Genomic DNA, 12,774 nt, shown 5'->3' with positions numbered 1-12,774 from the left:
ATCGATTGGTCAAGTGCAAAGATGGCAAGTGTGGGTATTTGGACAGTGCAAAAGTTTAAGAAACAACAAATGCTGTGCAATTTATAACAGCAGTTTGATAAAAAGGTAAAAACAACACAGACTTACTGCTGCAAATGTCTGCCTCCGCAGCTTTCTGCCTTCTCCATTTCTGAAAAAATACCTCTCCACAAACACCACAGGGATGACTGCTTCCTTTACATCTTTTCAGCTAAAAAAAATACATAATAATAAAAATAAGAAAGGGAGAGGGGTACAATAAAATAGAATTATAAACAGAATTTTAATAATGTTTTGTGAGCAAAATATTTAAAATATAAACTGATATGAATGAACTGCAGGAAGGGAAAAATGTTTCCTTTTATTTATTTACTTTTTTTGGATTTACATAAAAAGGTATCAAAAGCATGGTACAGTAAATGTGTGATATCTGTCATATAAAAGCACATCAAAAACGACCATTACAGTTGTACAACCATAGTTAGTTTGATGATTATTGTATTGTTGTATTGGTTATTAATATACCATAGTAGAACTACAATTACTGTGGCAAAAACATGGTAAATGTCCCGTTCCTGGGTTTTAACTTCAAATTTAATTTGTTGCTATTGTACGTGTCGTGGTTACCATGATTTTACTACAAATTTACATCTTTGACATGAAATGAATATATTGAAAGTCTATGGCACGTCACGTGACCGACAGGGTTTAATCACACTAGTTAGCAGGTGTGTTCATTTAGTTAAACGCAATGAAACTCAAAGACAGCCGCGGATGACTGATATAATACAGCGAGTAAACAATATGGCGCTAATCTGATTAATAAAGACAGAATACATTTTATAACAGGCATTAAAAGAGCGTACCCAGATAGCAAACAGTCATTGAAACTATGCTGAATCAACATCCCGTTGTCAACATTAAGTCATTGAATCAACATCGAACTCTGATGTTGATCCAACATCATTTTGCACCCTGATTTAATATTGAAACAATGTTGAAATTCTGTCCATAGATCAACGGAATTTCAATGGTATTTCAATTATCAGGAATATTGAAACAATGTTGAAATTTCAACTGAACTAAGGATCAACGTGATTTCAATGGAATTTCAATCATTTTTAAATGTTAATTTTAAATGTAATGCCATAAATTAAATAGCCTGCTTTATCTACAGCCAGGATGTTAAAAATTAATAGAACATTTAAAATCTTGTATAAAACACAGAACACACCACACTATTTAAAATCAAATTCCTGTTTATTAGCCTCTACTCTATATTTACACTTCATTGTCATCTGATGCCTGCATAAGTTGTCGTCCAGTCCCTCCTGCCCGGTCTGGCGAATAGCGCAGCCACTTTTGGGTGAAAATTGGGTGATGGTAGCTGTCCCCATCTGCTGAGTAAGAGCATCTAAAACAGAAGATAAAATCACAATGCAAAACAAATTTAGCATTTAAGTTAAACAGAACATATATTTGAACAAATTCAGTAACCTAGGCCTATGATTTTTCAATGATCGGATAAGGCAATAAGTTCTCGTGTTGTAGGCTAGATCATATTTCCCCTATATTCAAAGCACTTTTCAAAACTGCCTGTTCATGGATGTATTCGAATTAAAGGGAGGCAAAAAGGATTAGCTTGCAGTGACCTCTTTCATAAGGAAAATGTATGAGGCCAATTGACTCAAAAATGTTTATGTTTATTATTTTATTGGTTCAGAAGTAGTTGTTAACACCACAAATTTAATATAAATAACTGGATACTAATTAAATAGTTAATGTAGATTAGAGTTACCATAGACAAAAGATGTTTTGACAAAATAATCATAGACAAAAACCGTTGCATTCAGTTTTTGATGAGGTTTTGGGCTGGAAAACCAATTGCAAGTGGTGCAAGTTGTTTGCAGAAATAAAATAAAATGAAATCAAAAATATTGTTTTGCTTACTTGGTGTGCAATAGTGATCTGTAAAAGAACAGAAAAGACAAAAATTTCTGTTAAAAACAGCAATTAAAATTCACAATCATACAGTGTGACTGTACTTTATACATATGTACTCAGGTAACCAATCTGTTATTAAAAATATAAAAACAAAGAATATAAACAACATAATATACAAATTAAATATACAGTGGTTGATTCTTTTCAGCTACAGTTGATGTAATAGTAGCATTCAAGAAATAAATGTAAAATATAAAAAACGAAATACACTTTAATGTAGGCCTATAAAATATACAATTCTCATTAAAGCTAATGAATTACACCCCATTAACTGGACTCCCCCGGCCTCTCAGATCACCATACATGTTAAAGGGATTTTAATGCTAAAATATGCTATTTTTTATGCTGCACTTTCTTCCTATAGTGAATATCAAGCTACAATATATATGTTTGTCAGCTCAAATGTTTCAGTGGTAGAACTTTTGCCTGGCGTGTCAGAGGTCTGGGTTTGGGTATTAAAATGAAGTACAATAGTTGTGCAAGTACAATGCTGTATCACTTGTGACGCAAACATCCAAAAGCAAATGAAAGCCGATGAGTACAACTGATGAGTAGTTTACACTTTATAGATTAGGGGGTGCAGAAAGCTTTGTATATTATTTATAATGTTTATTGAGATAACAGTACAATGTTGACATTTCAATGATTTATAAGTGATTAATAATATATTAACTAGTAACTATTAACCATTAAGGATTTTGTTTGATTCAGTTGTTTACTGAAGGCCCTGACTGAAACCCCAGGGTACTCAGGGTACTCACTGTCTGACAGCAGGTTCACTCAGACTCTGCTCATCATCACTGAAGAGTCCAGGAACAAAACAAGCCATCTGACACAGAGACAACAATATTTACTCTGCAGTTCCAGGTTCATTAGAAGGAAACAAGATAAAGCAGAGGTAAAATGCAGATAAAAGACAGAATAATATATATAACAACAATAATAACATATGTAATATACAAATTCTACTACTAATAATATAATCTTAAAATAACAGAATCTATATTTTTAATTTTAGGTTGAGTGTGACTTACGTTTTGATGTCAGGGACTCCTTAAAATTGGTGAAATATATTCTGAAAAAGGCATATTAATGTATATCATGAGCTTCTTTCATGAGTATTTCATGAGCTTATTTTCATGAGTTCACCTGTATTTCTAAGTCAGTATCTCCCTTCAGCAACATTTCTGAAGGGAGATACTGACTTAGAAATACAGATTTACTGAAGAAGCTCATGAAATACATTAATATGCCTTTTTCAGAATATATTTCACCAATTTTCTTTTCAAAAATCTTGGAGTTTCACTTTGTTCTGTATAGTTTATTTCTGTCCTCCTGAAATCACAGAACAATTTGTATTAATATCTGTTTATCATGAAATATAAACACTCATGTGAACTTGTTTTCAGCCGATTAACGTTACACTCTCAGTGTAAGTGACGTCATCGATTCAGTAAATCAGCCTTTTCCAAAAAAAAACACTGACAAATCACCAGCAAAACATTCACAGAGCCATCAAAATATCTCATACACACACGAAGATTTGATGAAAAGCCCAGAGTTTCATCAACAAGAGCTCAAAATTAGCCTAACGTTACCTGAAAACTGCTAAGACGCTAACGGACTTTTTCGAAGACATTAAACCATTTCTATAAAATAAATTTAATTGAAACATGTCAATAACAAGTAAGAAACTTGTCAGAAACATTTGTATATCATATTTGTGTGATTTTAGCGACTAAACTTACCTAAAACAGCGTAAACCGCAGCAAGAGACGGAGATTACTGCTTGCCAGTAACGGTTTTTGTGTTGACGCCCCGTTTCCATGGCAACTCTGCTCCCCGCTCGCGCAGAACTCAGCGCACACACAGCATTCACACAAACAAACATCTCGAGTTAAAACATTACATTTATAATGTACAGCCTCATTCAATAATCACTCACTATAGAGACGGATTCTTTCTGGCAGCCTGTAAAAGAGTGAAAAACACGACGAAAAAGCAGTCAGGACTTCTCTTTAATAAACCGCTTTTACATTTTCCCTCCGAGATACTGCTGGAAACTCAAGGCTTTAACATTAATTTACCGTGACCGTTGTCTAAACAAGTTAACGGTAACATTATTTGAAAATGAGCCAGTCTCTTCAGCTGCCCATAGACTGTATAAAAACACACCGCGTGCCTGTGCTGTCTGGATTCATATCGAACATTAAGCAAGCTTACCTGTACACTTGTGCCAAGGGTCCAGAAATGAGCTGTGTCCGGTGCAGTACGTTGGGTATACCACCCGTTGATCTCCCGGTCAACCAAAAATCGATGGATTTTCAATCATATTTCCCGGTCAACTATATTTCGATGCATTTTCTATCATATTTCCTGGTCAACTATATTTCGATGCACTTTCTATCATATTTCCCGGTCAACTATATTTCGATGACTTTTCAACAACCGCATCCTTTCTCTGTCCACTATAAATCAATTACTTTTCAACACATTCAGGGATCACCCGGTAACCAAATATCAATGCTTAATCAATCATAAAGATAACTATGGATCAATGTTGTTCCAATATTGTTGCCATCAACATTAATAACATCAGGTTTTCATCGATATGATAATGTTGATTCAACATTTATTTTGCATTGAAATTTCAATATCAACCATAATGATGATTCAGATGGAAAAACAATGTTTATTCAATGTTGGCTTGCTGTCTGGGTAATTATATCTACTCACCGACCCTGTGGCACATGGAAACTGATGGCAAGTATCGCGATGTGTGCTGAATGAGACTTCTTGAACGTGATTTCATAGAGATGATGAACTATCAATAAGCGATAAGCGAAATGGGTTGTAAGAAAACGGTTAAACTGCTTACTTGCACGCGCCTTGGAGCGTTGTTAAACTCACCTTTTTATGTCGTTTTCCCTGCAGTTGAGCGTTGCTTTGGTCAAACTCACCGCTGAGTGCTGTTTTACCTGCAGTTGAGTGTTGTTAAACTCACCACTGATGAACGCGCTAAGCTTTGGCACAGAGATCACTTTGATATCAGATTGCGAGAATATTTAAACCCTTAAAAACAAGTTGGAGGGCCAGATAAAAACGATCTCTGTCATATATAATTTTTTTTGTAGCCTATTATTTATTTTTATTTATTCAGTGTAGTTGCGGTGTGCTGAACCAAGACGTCAAATTTAAACGCTGCTGAGTTCTATAGAAGTCTATCGGACTAACCTGCACGTTGAAAAATAACGCCAAAGGTATACCCAGTGCGTCAAAAAAGTGACGCCAGATCACTTGACCATGCGTCAGACATTTGACGAGTAGAGAGTGAGACTGTGTTGGCATGTAAATCTCGGCTGATAATCTAAGGATTGAATGCAGCAATGGGTAAAGCATGAACTATTTCCATTTTGCAATACAGAAAGGAACTTAAAGGGATATATCACCCAAAAATGAACATTTGACTTAGCATTAGCATGTGATTTTCATTTTTTTTTTTTTTTATATATATTTCTATCCCTTGTCTGACATGCACTAGGATAAAGTTGTAATCAAAATCAAATTATTATTTTGTGACGTCTTTAACTCAAGGCTGAATAAAGCCCGGCCATGATTGCATATAATTTATTTTAATGAAGCATCTGCTAAATGACTATTTTCTTGTTTCCTTTAGGTACTAAGTGTTAATGAAGCTGAATGTTGTAATCAGATATGATGACCTTTCTTTGCTTCTTTAAATTACGAACAATTGACCATGATTAGAATCCATGTAACAATATTATTATTATTATTATTATTATTATTATTATTATTATTATTATTATTATTATTTACATTTTGATCAATTAAGCAACAATAAAGCACATACACAGAATGCCTAATTACCTCTACGGAAAAGTAAACTAAAGGTCTGAAGTTCCACAGAGAAATCACTTTACACCATGAAAAATAAAACTCCTGCAATGCACAAGAACAGCTGTCAGACAACATGGTTTGTTTATTGCGTCAATAACCTTGGTGAAAATATCTTACAGTGTGAAAGGGAGAAATATACATATTTTTATTTTATTTGAATAAGCAATATGCATTAATTTTATTCTTGTTAAACATCTTGCAAGTCAATTAAGTTATATATATATATATATATATATATATATATATATATATATATATATATATATATATATATATATATATATATATATATATATATATATATATATATATTTTTTTTTTTTTTTTAGAGAAGATTTATTCTTTCACAGATCTGTTTTCTTTCCTTGAGCATAACCAGATGTTAACTGATTGACGAGGCCATCACTGACTATTATGTTCTGTATGTTAATGCTACTTGTGCACCATTATAGTGTTTTAAATAGTTTTGAGTAGTTCAAGTTTTTAAAACATAGAATAATAAACTGAAGTAGGAACAATTCCTCTCCATTCATAATTGAGTCTGTATGATATTACTAGAAAGTACTGTAACTTTATAGGGACATGATTAATAATGTATCATAATTGTATCCATAAACAAGGAACATAAAGAATAAATCTCAACCGGCTGAAAGAGTTGAGACAGAGATTAACAAATCAGTAGGAATAAATGGAGTGAAAATATATATATGTATATATATATATATATATATATATATATATATATATATATATATAAATAAATCTCACCACGCAGAAATAAAATGATGTATGGCAAGGTGGCCCAGATCCAATCTACATGTAAATAAGCAGCCTCAAGATCAGGTGTTGCTACAAATCGTCATTTTGCTGTCTATTTTATCCACTTTCTTCACATTATGCACTTGCTGGTACATTCATACATACAATCATCTTCCCTCATCTTCTTTCGCCACTGGTCACCCTGAACAGTTGAAACATAAAAAAATAAAACAGAGGGACTGAATTTAACTGAGTTGAGCTAAATGTGTTAATTGCTCACTAGACTGCTCTTACAGTTTGTACTCTTCACTATACAGAGATCTACCAATGATCAGAATGACAAACTGACCACTAAGACCACAAACACAGCTCATAAGAGTAGACTAACAATACAATGCACAGGATTCTAGTGTTCTGACATGGCCAACAGACTTTTTGCCAAGCTTAACCTGAAATACTGAAATCACTTCTTTTGTGGGTTTGTGGCAATTATTGTTAATGGGCTAGTTCACCCAAAATGGGAAGTCGTGGCCTAATGGTTAGAGGGTTGGACTCCCAATCGAAGGGTTGTGAGTTCTAGTCTCGGGCCGGTAGGAATTGTGGGTGGGGGGAGTGCATGTACAGTTCTTTCTCCACCTTCAATACCACGACTTAGGTGCCCTTGAGCAAGGCATCGAACCCCCAACTGCTCCCCGGGCGCCGCAGCATAAATGGCTGCCCACTGCTCCGGGTGTGTGTTCACAGTGTGTGTGTTTGTTCACTGCTCTGTGTGTGTGCATTTCGGATGGGTTAAATGCAGAGCACAAATTCTGAGTATGGGTCACCATACTTGGCTGAATGTCACTTCACTTTCTAAATGAAAATTTGCTGTTATTTTTCTCACTGGTATTAATGAATTACAAGGAATGATATTGCTTTTTTTCAACATTAAAACTACTTTTATAATTCATTATACATAAAAGCTTTAAGTTAGGTCTATTATACATAAAAGCTTTACAGAAAATATTAACAAAAATTAAAAAAAAAAAAAAAATGAAAAATGAATGGCATTTTACTTTGTGGTAAAAATCTTTCAACAATACGTGTTCATGTTTTGATTAGGTTGGATAATCTTATTAAAAACAAACTGAATGCAAAGTAAACAATATTCAAATTTCCATCATATTTTCAAATTGATATCATTTGGTGTCTTTGGGACCTCAAAAATAAAAACAAAAGTAATTTACAATACAACATGATTGTTAAGCTAAGTTTTACTAAGCTATGCTGGTCCACCAGCAAGAACCAGTTTGGAAATGTTTGCTGGTCTAAGCTAGGCTGGGAAGTATTTGTATTTTTCCCATTTTATTTTATGAAAACTGCCCTTATAGTTCCCAGTGTCACAGTCTGCAAATGCTTTGGGTTAATCTCCCAAAAACACCCATGCTGCCCTGCTAGCCTTAAGATAGCAACCTTCAAGCCAAAGCGTTCAGTAAGCCTCTTCTTCACTTGGGAAACAGACGTTTTGGTGTCTTCAGGTCCCAACCCTCCTTACTTCGACAAGTGCATGATAAGAACAGAAAGGACATGGAAGTAGGGCCCGACTGCAGCTGTAGAGGTAGCAAGCAATCTGCCGCGTGCCCTTCACTGCCCATAATGCATGCAGAAGTGTGTGATTGATTTTTAGCAAGGGAGTGGGTGTCTTAATGTCCTAATGCATTGCTCTGTCACAGTCGCTGTGGCTTGGCAGCCTGCCCTTTTCATGGAGGGATCTCTCGCTCGATTGGATGAGACCTGGGCAAATAAATAAGGGGGGGTCTGAGGAAGAGAAAAGCAGAGAGCACGGTAAAGGAGACAAGACGGTTCTTATTTTTTTAATCATCTTGACTGATGGTGATTCTAGAATCAATTCTATTTAGCAACATTCTATGTGTTTTGGTCCACATCTGATATTGTCGCCTTGTCAGGATGCATCAATATATAACTAAATATATTTTGAGTTACATTTCAACTTTCCATAATTCCTCAGAATAGAGCGGTGACTCATCAAGTTGATTTCAAAACTGTCACAGAGCTTTAGCTATTAAACAAAACAACAGCCTCTCAAGAAGAGCTAATGACTTTGTTCGCTAATGAGCAACATGATGGAGCCTTGACATTGATTTCAGGAGGAATAAAAATTAACGTTTTCACAAGGTTTCAAAGTGACAGAGCTACAGGGAACATGTCAATAATCTCATTGCCATGACCGATTCTTTAATGAACCGCTAAAAACTTCCAACACATGCATTGCGAGGGTTATAAAAACAGACGTTTAATTGTTGACTTGTAGGAAACATTTTAAAGACCCACAGGAAGCCGAAACTTTATAATGATTCATGTGTGATATCAATTTTGAGCTAATGAGCGTAATTTGGATCCAACGTGTGAAAATAAGAAGTGAGACATGCAAAAAAGTTCACACAACAAGGTTAAACATTATTATTCTGCAGCCAAAAATGTCTCAAATGTTGTAACTAGCTATTCATAGTAATTTCCTGCCTGTTCTCGGAAGATTTCCACACACACTGCTCCCTTGTGTGCAACGAGATTGTCGTCATGCTCCACTCTACAACGTGTTAAAGAGGCTGACATTATATATCACAATGAATGTAATGAGTACAGCAGCGGCGTCCAGGAGCTCAGAGGCTGATGGGATGAATGCAGGCCAGCTAAAACACAATATTGTACCTCACCAATTACTGTCTGAAAAGGTCTAACCCTGTGATGAGAAATATTTTTTGTTGCCAAAGCACCAATTTAGTGCATCAGTGGAGTGTTTCAGAGTAATGACTGTAGGTATGCAGCTGTAGCAAGAGGGAAGGATTATGGCAAAAAGCTTTAATGTGTGATGTGCACGCAGTGTTTAGAACAGAGCATTTAAATATTTATTTTCATACCATAACCAAATGTTTTTTTCATGACCTTTCTGTTCTGTTAAAGGTTCTCGAAGGTTATGCTACCGCCAAAGGTAGAACACTGTACTAAAATTATCTGAACTGAATCTACATCCATTTTTTTTTCATTCCGCTACATATGTGGACATACAGTGGAATGAAATGTTGTGCCTCACAGGACCATTCTGCTACATAAATACAGACATACAACAATTAAGTAAAAAAGTATAAACCTATACACAATAAACCTACTTACATATTTTGACTATAAACAAACTATATAGAAATGTTTATAAACTAAAAAAAAATATGAATGCTTCACATAATACTGTACATGTACAAAGAGAAATATTGTGAGTCAAAAAGCTGGCTGGGGAACAGTGCAAGATGATTTGTGGTGCATGAACTTGTGTACAAACACATATAGTCTTTTTTGGGATTATGTACATACAGCAGTGTGTGTGAAAAGTGTCTACTTGGTTTGTACAGGCCCACTCACCTGTTTGTAGCACACTTCAAATTGCAAAGAAAAAAAAAGTTTCAGACAGAACAAATTGGGGAGAACAGTATCGGGGTGACCTAAGAGGATTCAACCTTCTGGCATCCCTCAGGAACCTTACAGTCAGGTAATGCTTTCCCAGGGACCGGCCATCCACTGCATCATGATGTGCTGCGATAGCAACGACATACACTTTCAAGTTGGAGAGTGACAGTCTACGCTCCAACATTTCTTGAAGAAAGAGAGATCGAGCATCTCCGGGGGTTTTCTCAGTGAAAGAAACACTAATTCCTGAACCGACTCCACTTCAAAGCATAGGCAGGCCTCATAGAGGGAGCTCTAGCCTGAGTTATAGTGTCTACTGCTGCTGGTGTTAGGTCACTTAGGACTGCCACAGAGATCCGGCTTCCTCCGGGGGAAGGTGCGGAATGGTTTCCTCCACATCCTGAAGAACAGTTTCCAACATCTCCGGGTTACCCATGTCAGGGTCGCTTTGTCGTCTTCTTGGAGGATTTAGTGGCTGGATGTGACACAGGGGCAGCCATTCTCCTGTGTGGATATTGATGCGCTGGCCTCGACAAAGTTTCAGCGTATGGTGGATTCAGAGTGGAGGATGCAGGAGGGTGTCCACGGTGACAAGGAATGGCCTGCAATGGAACAGTGGCAGCTAGATGATCTTGTCGTGGCAAGATGCACTCTATGGCCTCAGTCTGCTGTTGTACTGTTGAGAAAGGCTGGACACAGCCCTCGACAGCGTGGGAGATGGGAGAGTCAAGAAAGAGCACTTTGTCAACATCTCTCATCTCGACCAGGCTGAACCAGAGATGGCACTCCTGGAACACTAGAGTGGACATCGCCTTCCCGAGGGACTCCAATGTGACTTCCATCGTTGGAGGGCGGAGTCAGTCACCGTGCGCAGCTCCTGCATGAACCTCGGGTCGTTACTACCCTTGTGCATTTGTTAAGGCCTTGGCTTGGTGAATTTGCAGGATTGCCATGGCATGCAGATGCAGCTTGGCCCACAGCACTGTAAGCTTTAGCAGCTATAGCCACCAACAGATTACAGACTTTGGACAGGAGACATGGACTATTCCTCCAAGTGGCCGTGTTTTGCGGGCACAGGTGCACCATAATTGCTCTCTCCACTTTGGGAATGTCGATGCACCCCCTAGCCACCCAACCATTGAGGGTAGAGAGGACAGAAGAAGGAAACAAGTGGCTTCTGTCCATTTTGCTCTGGCTTCTGGCCATCCAGGACAACGTCACTTGGAACCAGAGCAAAACGTGGTTGTGAGCCGCACTCTACATCGAGAAACCAATCATCCAGCCATGAACACTCAGGGCTGGGCAGTGTATTCACCTCCAACCTGATGTTTACAACTGCCCGGGCTAGCACAGTCATCAACTCTGGGTCTGATTCTGAAGTGGCGACAACACCTGAGGGGGTCAGCCCCACCGAATCTTCATCCATAGAGATCAATAGCCCATCCCCCGATGCTGCAAAAGACAGCCCAGCAGAATCACCCAGCAACCACACAGCACAAGTGCTGTGGAAGGGGTGAAAGGTCCATGGGGCGTGGCCCGGCGAAGAAGATCTCACTAACCCCCTTAAATCTCCCAGAGCACTAGCTAGTGGTCCACTGCTCATGGCAGAAAAACTGGGATGGGAAGTGACAAGGTAATCTGCTTATTGCCCTTTAACTGTTGAATGTCCAACGATGGAGGAAAACGCTCATCGCCATTGTCCGAGGACAGGAAATGTCTCAGGTTAAGCATGTAACCATGGTTCCTCAAGGGATCAAAACGATGGGGTGGAGGATGCTTTGGGAATGCCTTTAGCAAGACCACACTCTGAATCACATCTGTAATCAGTCCAATGGAAGGGAATCTATAAAAGCACATGAAGTGGAACTAGCGTCAGCTTCGAGGAATGAAGCATGCGCTGACATGGATGCAGGATGTATGTCCCCAAGATGGAGTGTTTCGTTCCTCGAGGAACCATGGTCACATGCATAACCTGAAATGTTCCTCTTCAGGAATTTGAGCTGCATCGGAGGATGCTTTGGAAATGAGTATGCCCATGCCACCAGACTTACAAATCCCTGCCTAGTGTGGAAGAGCACAACTAAGGTGATAAAAAGGGAACTAGGAGTGGCTAGAGTACTGTAGGTGGGCCAGTCATCCTGAAGGCCAACTTCTGGAGGAATGAGCCTTGACACCCAAAGGAGAAGGGAGATCAGAGGTGTCGAGACTATGGAATAGCACCTTGAACAACCACTAAGCATAAGCTTCTCTGGCCGGAGGCCTCGGCTTTAGTTCACCACGGAGGAAACATGCAGCTAGGGGGTGTCTTACCACTGAATGACCACAGAGAGGGGCGTGGTAGGCCACAATGGCCACCACGTAGAACTTCAGGGTGGAGTGGGATAACACTGTGGAGAATCGAGCCTGCAGGAACTCCAGGACTGTACCGGTATTGGTAGGCTTTTGCACTCAAAGCAAACCTCAGGAACATCCTATGATGAGGAAGGATGGAGATATGTGCATCTTTTTTAGATCGACCATAACATACCAGTCCTCAGACTTGGTCTGAGGTACATCCCGTTGAGTGTGAGCGTGCTGAACTTCAGTCCACTGACTGAGCAGTTCAGAAGAAGCAGA

At 38.1% G+C, this 12,774-nt stretch overlaps 1 long non-coding RNA gene across 1 annotated transcript; it reads right to left on the bottom strand.

Moving 5' to 3' along the window:
- Positions 1-1,257: 1,257 nt before the first annotated feature.
- LOC113074389 (uncharacterized) lies at positions 1,258-4,727 on the bottom strand. The gene is made up of 5 exons (XR_003280637.1): positions 3,771-4,727; positions 3,057-3,097; positions 2,784-2,851; positions 1,969-1,986; positions 1,258-1,432 (listed from the first exon to the last, which is right to left on the bottom strand). It is a non-coding gene; the product is annotated as an uncharacterized LOC113074389 (long non-coding RNA).
- Positions 4,728-12,774: the final 8,047 nt, after the last annotated feature.

The sequence above is a fragment of the Carassius auratus genome, unplaced genomic scaffold, assembly GCF_003368295.1.
Source record: "Carassius auratus strain Wakin unplaced genomic scaffold, ASM336829v1 scaf_tig00014496, whole genome shotgun sequence".
NCBI classification, from domain to species: Eukaryota; Metazoa; Chordata; class Actinopteri; order Cypriniformes; family Cyprinidae; genus Carassius; species Carassius auratus.
The sequence above is the reverse complement of the archived record's forward strand: the minus strand, read 5'-3'. Positions and strand labels throughout refer to the sequence as shown.